The sequence below is a fragment of the Pelmatolapia mariae genome, linkage group LG4 (assembly GCF_036321145.2).
Source record: "Pelmatolapia mariae isolate MD_Pm_ZW linkage group LG4, Pm_UMD_F_2, whole genome shotgun sequence".
In the NCBI taxonomy this organism is placed as follows: domain Eukaryota; kingdom Metazoa; phylum Chordata; class Actinopteri; order Cichliformes; family Cichlidae; genus Pelmatolapia; species Pelmatolapia mariae.
Genome location: NC_086230.1, coordinates 12,369,532 through 12,375,599, shown reverse-complemented (window position 1 = coordinate 12,375,599; position 6,068 = coordinate 12,369,532). Strand labels below are relative to the sequence as shown.

The window sequence follows — 6,068 nt, the reverse complement described above, 5'->3', positions numbered from 1 at the left end:
TCAGTCAGGATTAAATTCAAGACCTGGATGAATTAACCACCACCTCAAATCAAATCAAATCACTTTTATTGTCACATCACATGTGCAGGTACACTGGTACAGTACATGTGAGTGAAATTCTTGTGTGCGAGCTTCACAAGCAACAGAGTTGTGCAAAATACAATAACGTAAAACAAGCAAAATAAAAAAATGGCTAATCTAACCACCTGTATGGAGGACCACAAGAGCCACACGCTTCGAAATAAAAATTTCTGTGCTTAATGAATTGTAGAATAAATTCTGCAATTGTAAATTCATTTTTGAATTCCAATTTAATAAACTGCATTTCAAAATCTATGGAAGAAATATAGTGTCATCAGAATCCAACTATTTTTAGACATTGAATTTATAACACTGAATTTTTATCCTCCAAATTTCCCTGCAAAAAATATTCACCTGCAAAAATTCGCCTGCAAAAAATTCTCCTGCAAAAATTCACCTGCAAAAATTCACCTGCAAAAAATTCAACTGCAAAAATTCACCTGCAAAGAATTCACCTGCAAAAATTCACCTGCAAAAAATTCACCTGCAAAAATTCACCTGCAAAAATTCAACTGCAAAAATTCACCTGCAAAAGTGATGACCTTAAATGACCCAAGCCAGAGCAATCAGCACTAGATCGAGTCGAGCGGCTCTCAGCCAATTAAATTACGCTGTTTGATCACATGACATCGTTAGCCAGCAGTGTGTCTCCTAGAAGATAGCTGTTTAGAGGTGAGTGATTAAGTTTTTCTCCTAAATAGAGATCATTACAGAACGCCTAGTCCTACTTAAAATACCATTCATTTTTCTTTTATTTTATCATCTACTCGAACTGAGGAAAACGTTTGACTAACTCAAAGAAAAGTTCCGCGCCTCCCCTGCCTGTCTGCAGAGGCAGTTTTGAATTCAGGAGCGGCATGATGGCAGCGGCAAACCCTGGCGGTTCTCCGGTAAGTATATTATGTTTTATCTTCAAGTTTGTCTTTTGAAACGTTAATTTTATTTAAATCCGTTGGTCACGTATAAGGTACACAGACGGGGTCTTTGCTCAACTCGTCTGATGCGTGTCTCACTAAGCGCTACATGCTAGCATCCTGCTAACCGAGCTAACCTTTACATGCTGTGCTCTACAAAATAGGATACTCGGTACAAAACCATAATCCGCAGATATTGATAGATAGACGAACACTGCAAATATAATGTGGGAAACGAGAACGGCATTGGGTTAAGGGGTAAAATACACCATGAATAAAGCCATAGAGTGAATGGCTGCCATGGTTGCAGAACGGCCTGATTTAATGACAAGAATGGGGAAGAGTGAGGAGAAGTGAACCAACCAAAGCCACAAAACACGGTCAGGCAAGGCGGGAATAGGGCAGTGATATGTCCGTCAGTATGAAGTTGGTGTGTGCTTTGGTGAACAAAAACTCGAGACCCGTAGCAGGAAGATGGGAGACTCGTGTTTCACTGGAATAGTGGTGAATTAAAACATCATTTGTTGGGGAAATTTAGGTGTAAATGCATCCATACAGGCGAGACAGAGGCAGACCAGGCAGTGAAGAAAACAATGCAAACATTAGAAATATTAAAACGGAAATATGGGATTAATATAACATACAATTAGGGAAAATTAAAGGAACACAATGTAAATTATACTGTAAAGTCATTAAAACAGCATAACCTGATTAAAAGAAACATGTAATTGGGTAGGATGATGATGATGATGATGATGATGATAATAATAATAATAATAATAATAATAATATTAAAAAACATGTACAAGATGGGCATGTATACTTGTACCCAGAATTTAACAACTATAAAGTTGTGGCATGCCAGTACCTTACCCCATCCATTATATCCACACTTTCAGAAAAGGATATGGTCAATATCTTTACAAATACTATCTAAACTTAAACAGATAGCATAAGTTAAACGGGATATTCCCTCTGCGCTCTCCTAGGGTGAATACATCAAATTAAACAAATAAGTAGTCTATGGCATTTAAAAGTGGTTACCTACAATTCTGAAATGATAATACTAATTCTTATTGATGATGATATTGTATTTGAAATCCTGGTGTAACACTGAACCCGACATCATAAAATGATTACCCTTGTAATGTCAGGGAGCTACAACCAAGGAGGGAAAATATTACTATCTCACCCCTTGTATCCAATTACATAACAGCACTGCTTAGTAAAGGTGTTGAATTAGCTGGGTCGCTCAGTTTGGGGAAAATTGTGGGGAGCCTGCAAGGGCCTCAACTTCTCCATTCCCACAATGTGCAACAAATGGGCACAGCTGATCTTCAAGATTGGAACATCGGCCAATTACTTCCAACTTTAACGTGTTTTTGCAAAAGTATTCTTAAAATTGTCTCTTTACACAGATCATAATGATACAAGATGGCACTTGTGTAATTTCCTATAAATTCAATAAATCTAAATAATTGTTATCAACCCGGTAAATCCTGAAAAATGTTTTAACAGCTGTGTTAAATTAAACTTCATACTGACACATGCTGGAAAGTGCATTCATGAGACAATTCATGTTTTATGCCTTTTAGAGCAGTAGCAATCAAAGACTTTAAGGATTCTTTTACATTTTTTAAAAACACTCTGATTAAGGCATAAGTTGTTCTTTATCATCAGATCTAAGTTTGTTTAAAGCTTCGAATGTTTTGGGGTACTCTTCTTTGTTTTCAGGGTTCGTGGCAACCACGGATGGGAAAATGTGGAGGTTGCACGGCTGATGTTTACTGTTCGTGGCACAGGAAGAGGCAGTTTCATTTCAGGAATGAGTGTGCACAATCAAAGGTTTGTTCTCATAAAATACTGTCAACCTCAAATGTTTCTGACATAAGATGGAAGGTGTTGCAGCTTTATTTCCATTATTTAAAAATACATAAACATTTAAAGGGTATAGTTTTATGAAAAAAGTTTTATAGTAATATGTCTTTAGAGAACAGTGCCCTATCCAGCAGGATATATTGTCTGATATGTGTCAGGTGTTTTTTGTTTTTTGTTGTTGTTGTTGTTTCTTTCAATTTCCATTATTTACCCCTCAAGGAAGAAAATATTGGACAGGTCCTACAAACCCCAAAGAGCCTTCAGGACTCTGCCCTATTTTTAGTTATTCACACACCTTTTCCAGTCTGTTACTTCCTTCCCTGAATGTTCATTCTGTGTTAATGGTCTGGTTGTCATCTCATGTATTGCCACTGATCATCACAACCCTTTTGACACCTTTTAAGTGATATGCCTGGGTCCTTCCTACATGCCCTGATAATGTATTATTACTGTTGTCATGCACACATTTCATGTAGGGTTAGAAACAAGCAGGGAATTTCTCATACACACCAAAAGAAAGGCCATACCTAATTTAAATATTTTTTATATATTATTTCAGAATAGAGCGACTGTGGAGAGACCTCTGGGTGGCCGTTACATGCATTTACTACGATGTTCTTCACAACCCTGAGGAAGAAGGCCTTCTTGACATTTCAAATGCTGCACACCTCTTTTGCTGCCATTACATCTTTCTTCCTCGACTAGAGGATAATTTTAATACATTTTGCAGGATGGGACAACCATCCACTGCGAACAGAAAACAACATGAGTCCCCCAACCAGCTGTGGGAGTTGGGTCACAGATATTACCCTGTTCCTGTTCCAGAAAACACACAGGTAAAGGTGCACATTTTTAGTACTCATTGATTCTCTTACAGAGAATGTGATGATTTTATGGATAATTAAAGTCAGCCATAAATCCACAAACACAACAAGCTGAAAGTCAGTGATGCTGCTCGGTTTGCAGTCCTGAATATGACGGCACAAGCAGGATTCACTGCACTGTTAATGTTAGCTATGTTATATTGCTGCCTCTGTTTGGTGGTGTCGAGCCAAACGGACTTTAACGTGTGTTTGAACGAGCTGACGGTTCACTCGTTAAGCTGAAAGAAAGATGCTTTAATCACAGGAGTCACACATGTGTCCACTGTACCATCTGGGAACTCTTCTTGTTTAGCACTCGTAATAACACAAACACTAAATCCTCCTTCTCTTGTGCTGTTTTGTAGCAGTGTATACACCTGAGACTGTCACCTGTCTGTCTGTCCTGCACTCTCTCTCAGTTTCTTTCTCTCTGATTGTGGAATAAAAGTATGAACATGTATTTATAAGTTACACTTGTGTTTGAATCCTGCAGCTTATCACACATTTGATTTCCATGTGTGACGACTGCAAGTGTCCAGAGTGAGGACAGACTGAGGGACCCACTGCTGCACATCATCTGTGAGGCTTTGCACCCCTGATGATCCACCAGGACACACTCAGCAGTGTGTGAGGAAGAGGAGGAGGAAGAGCCAGCAGCAGCTGACAGATGGAGAGAATAGACAGACTGTTCCTGTTTGTGAAGGACTGCTAGGAAAGTTTAAAATAACTAATTGTCTGTCCTGAATCAGTCTTATTAGGTAATGTTCAAATAATGTTATCATTCCAGTGTTTTCAGTGTGGGAGAAAGTACTCAGGGCCTTCAAGTTACACACTATGACAGGCAGCAACAAGTTTAATATTCAGAAACCTAAAGTATGTATCAGCAGCAGAATGGAGCTAAAAATAAATGTTTGTTTCAGTTCTATGAAGCTTTGAGTATTTTGGATTAGTAGCACTGCTGTGTTTGTTGCATCATATTGCTGTAATTGTTTATATGCTTTATATACTCAGAGGTAAGTTGATCTATAGTGTTACATCATATTCTATAAGGATGTTATGTGTTTGTGTACTTTCTGCCCAGTTTGACCCATTTAACAGAAGTCAGCCTGTTTAAGGCTCTGATATCTATTCTGTATGACTTAAAGCAGTTATGACATGGTCTGATTTTCTCACCCAATAAAGGAATATTTAATATATCAGTCTACTCTTCATTCTATCAGCAACAGTTATCACAGCTCGTACATTTTCTTTTTACACATATATGTGAGCATTGAGCCAAATTTAGTAATGCCAACATATCAAACGAACAACATTTGTCTCTTATATATAATACATATACACTGTCAAACATATTTGTCTTTGAGTGAAGATTTAAGGTGATAGGACTTATAAATAACTGGAACTTGAATCTTTACTGAAGCTCAGTGTTAGACACAGAGTTCACTCACAAGAATTTCTCTCACATGTGCTGTACCAGTGTACCTGCACATGTGATGTGACAATAGAAGTGATTTGATTTGAGAGTTCAAACTCACTGCTGTAATAACTTATAATGATTAATATAATAACTATAATATTGGCCATATCATATTTACACTGACTTTAGTCTCATGAACAACATTGGCTAATTGTTATTTACTAGCTAATCCTAAATGACTGTTCAGTACAGAAATGAAGCTCAACAATCATGTTTTACAGTCCTGCGGTCTCAGCCTCATGGCTACACCTACACGAGCTTTGTGTGACTTATTAAATCACACAAAGCTCGTGTAGAAACAAACACACGAACAAAATATGTTCTCCTTCATTTCTGTCAAACAAAGCTGTATGAAACGTTTCCAGCGGTTGGTGTTATGGTTGCTAGGCAACCTGGGCAGCGCGACGGCGGCTAGACCGTCCCATTTCACGAGCCTCGTACTTCCGGCCTTAGCGGTCTTTGAGTACGCGGCCCTTGAGGATCGTTGAGGCTGCAGACCCTGAATTGGGATACAACCCCTGAATTGGGATACAGCCTTAATCCCTCACCTCTAAACAGCTATCTTCTAGGAGACACACTGCTGGCTAACGATGTCATGTGATCAAACAGCGTAATTTAATTGGCTGAGAGCCGCTCGACTCGATCTAGTGCTGATTGCTCTGGCTTGGGTCATTTAAGGTCATCACTTTTGCAGGTGAATTTTTGCAGTTGAATTTTTGCAGGTGAATTTTTGCAGGTGAATTTTTTGCAGGTGAATTTTTGCAGGTGAATTTTTTGCAGGTGAATTTTTGCAGGTGAATTTTTTGCAGGTGAATTTTTGCAGTTGAATTTTTTGCAGGTGAATTTTTGCAGGTG

The 6,068-nt window shown here is 38.4% G+C and overlaps 1 long non-coding RNA gene across 1 annotated transcript; it reads left to right on the top strand.

Annotated features, from left to right (window-relative positions):
• The first annotated feature begins 722 nt into the window (after positions 1 to 722).
• On the top strand, positions 723 to 4,930 carry LOC134625341 (uncharacterized). The gene is made up of 4 exons (XR_010093716.2): positions 723 to 971; positions 2,730 to 2,840; positions 3,433 to 3,709; positions 4,230 to 4,930. It is a non-coding gene; the product is annotated as an uncharacterized LOC134625341 (long non-coding RNA).
• Positions 4,931 to 6,068: the final 1,138 nt, after the last annotated feature.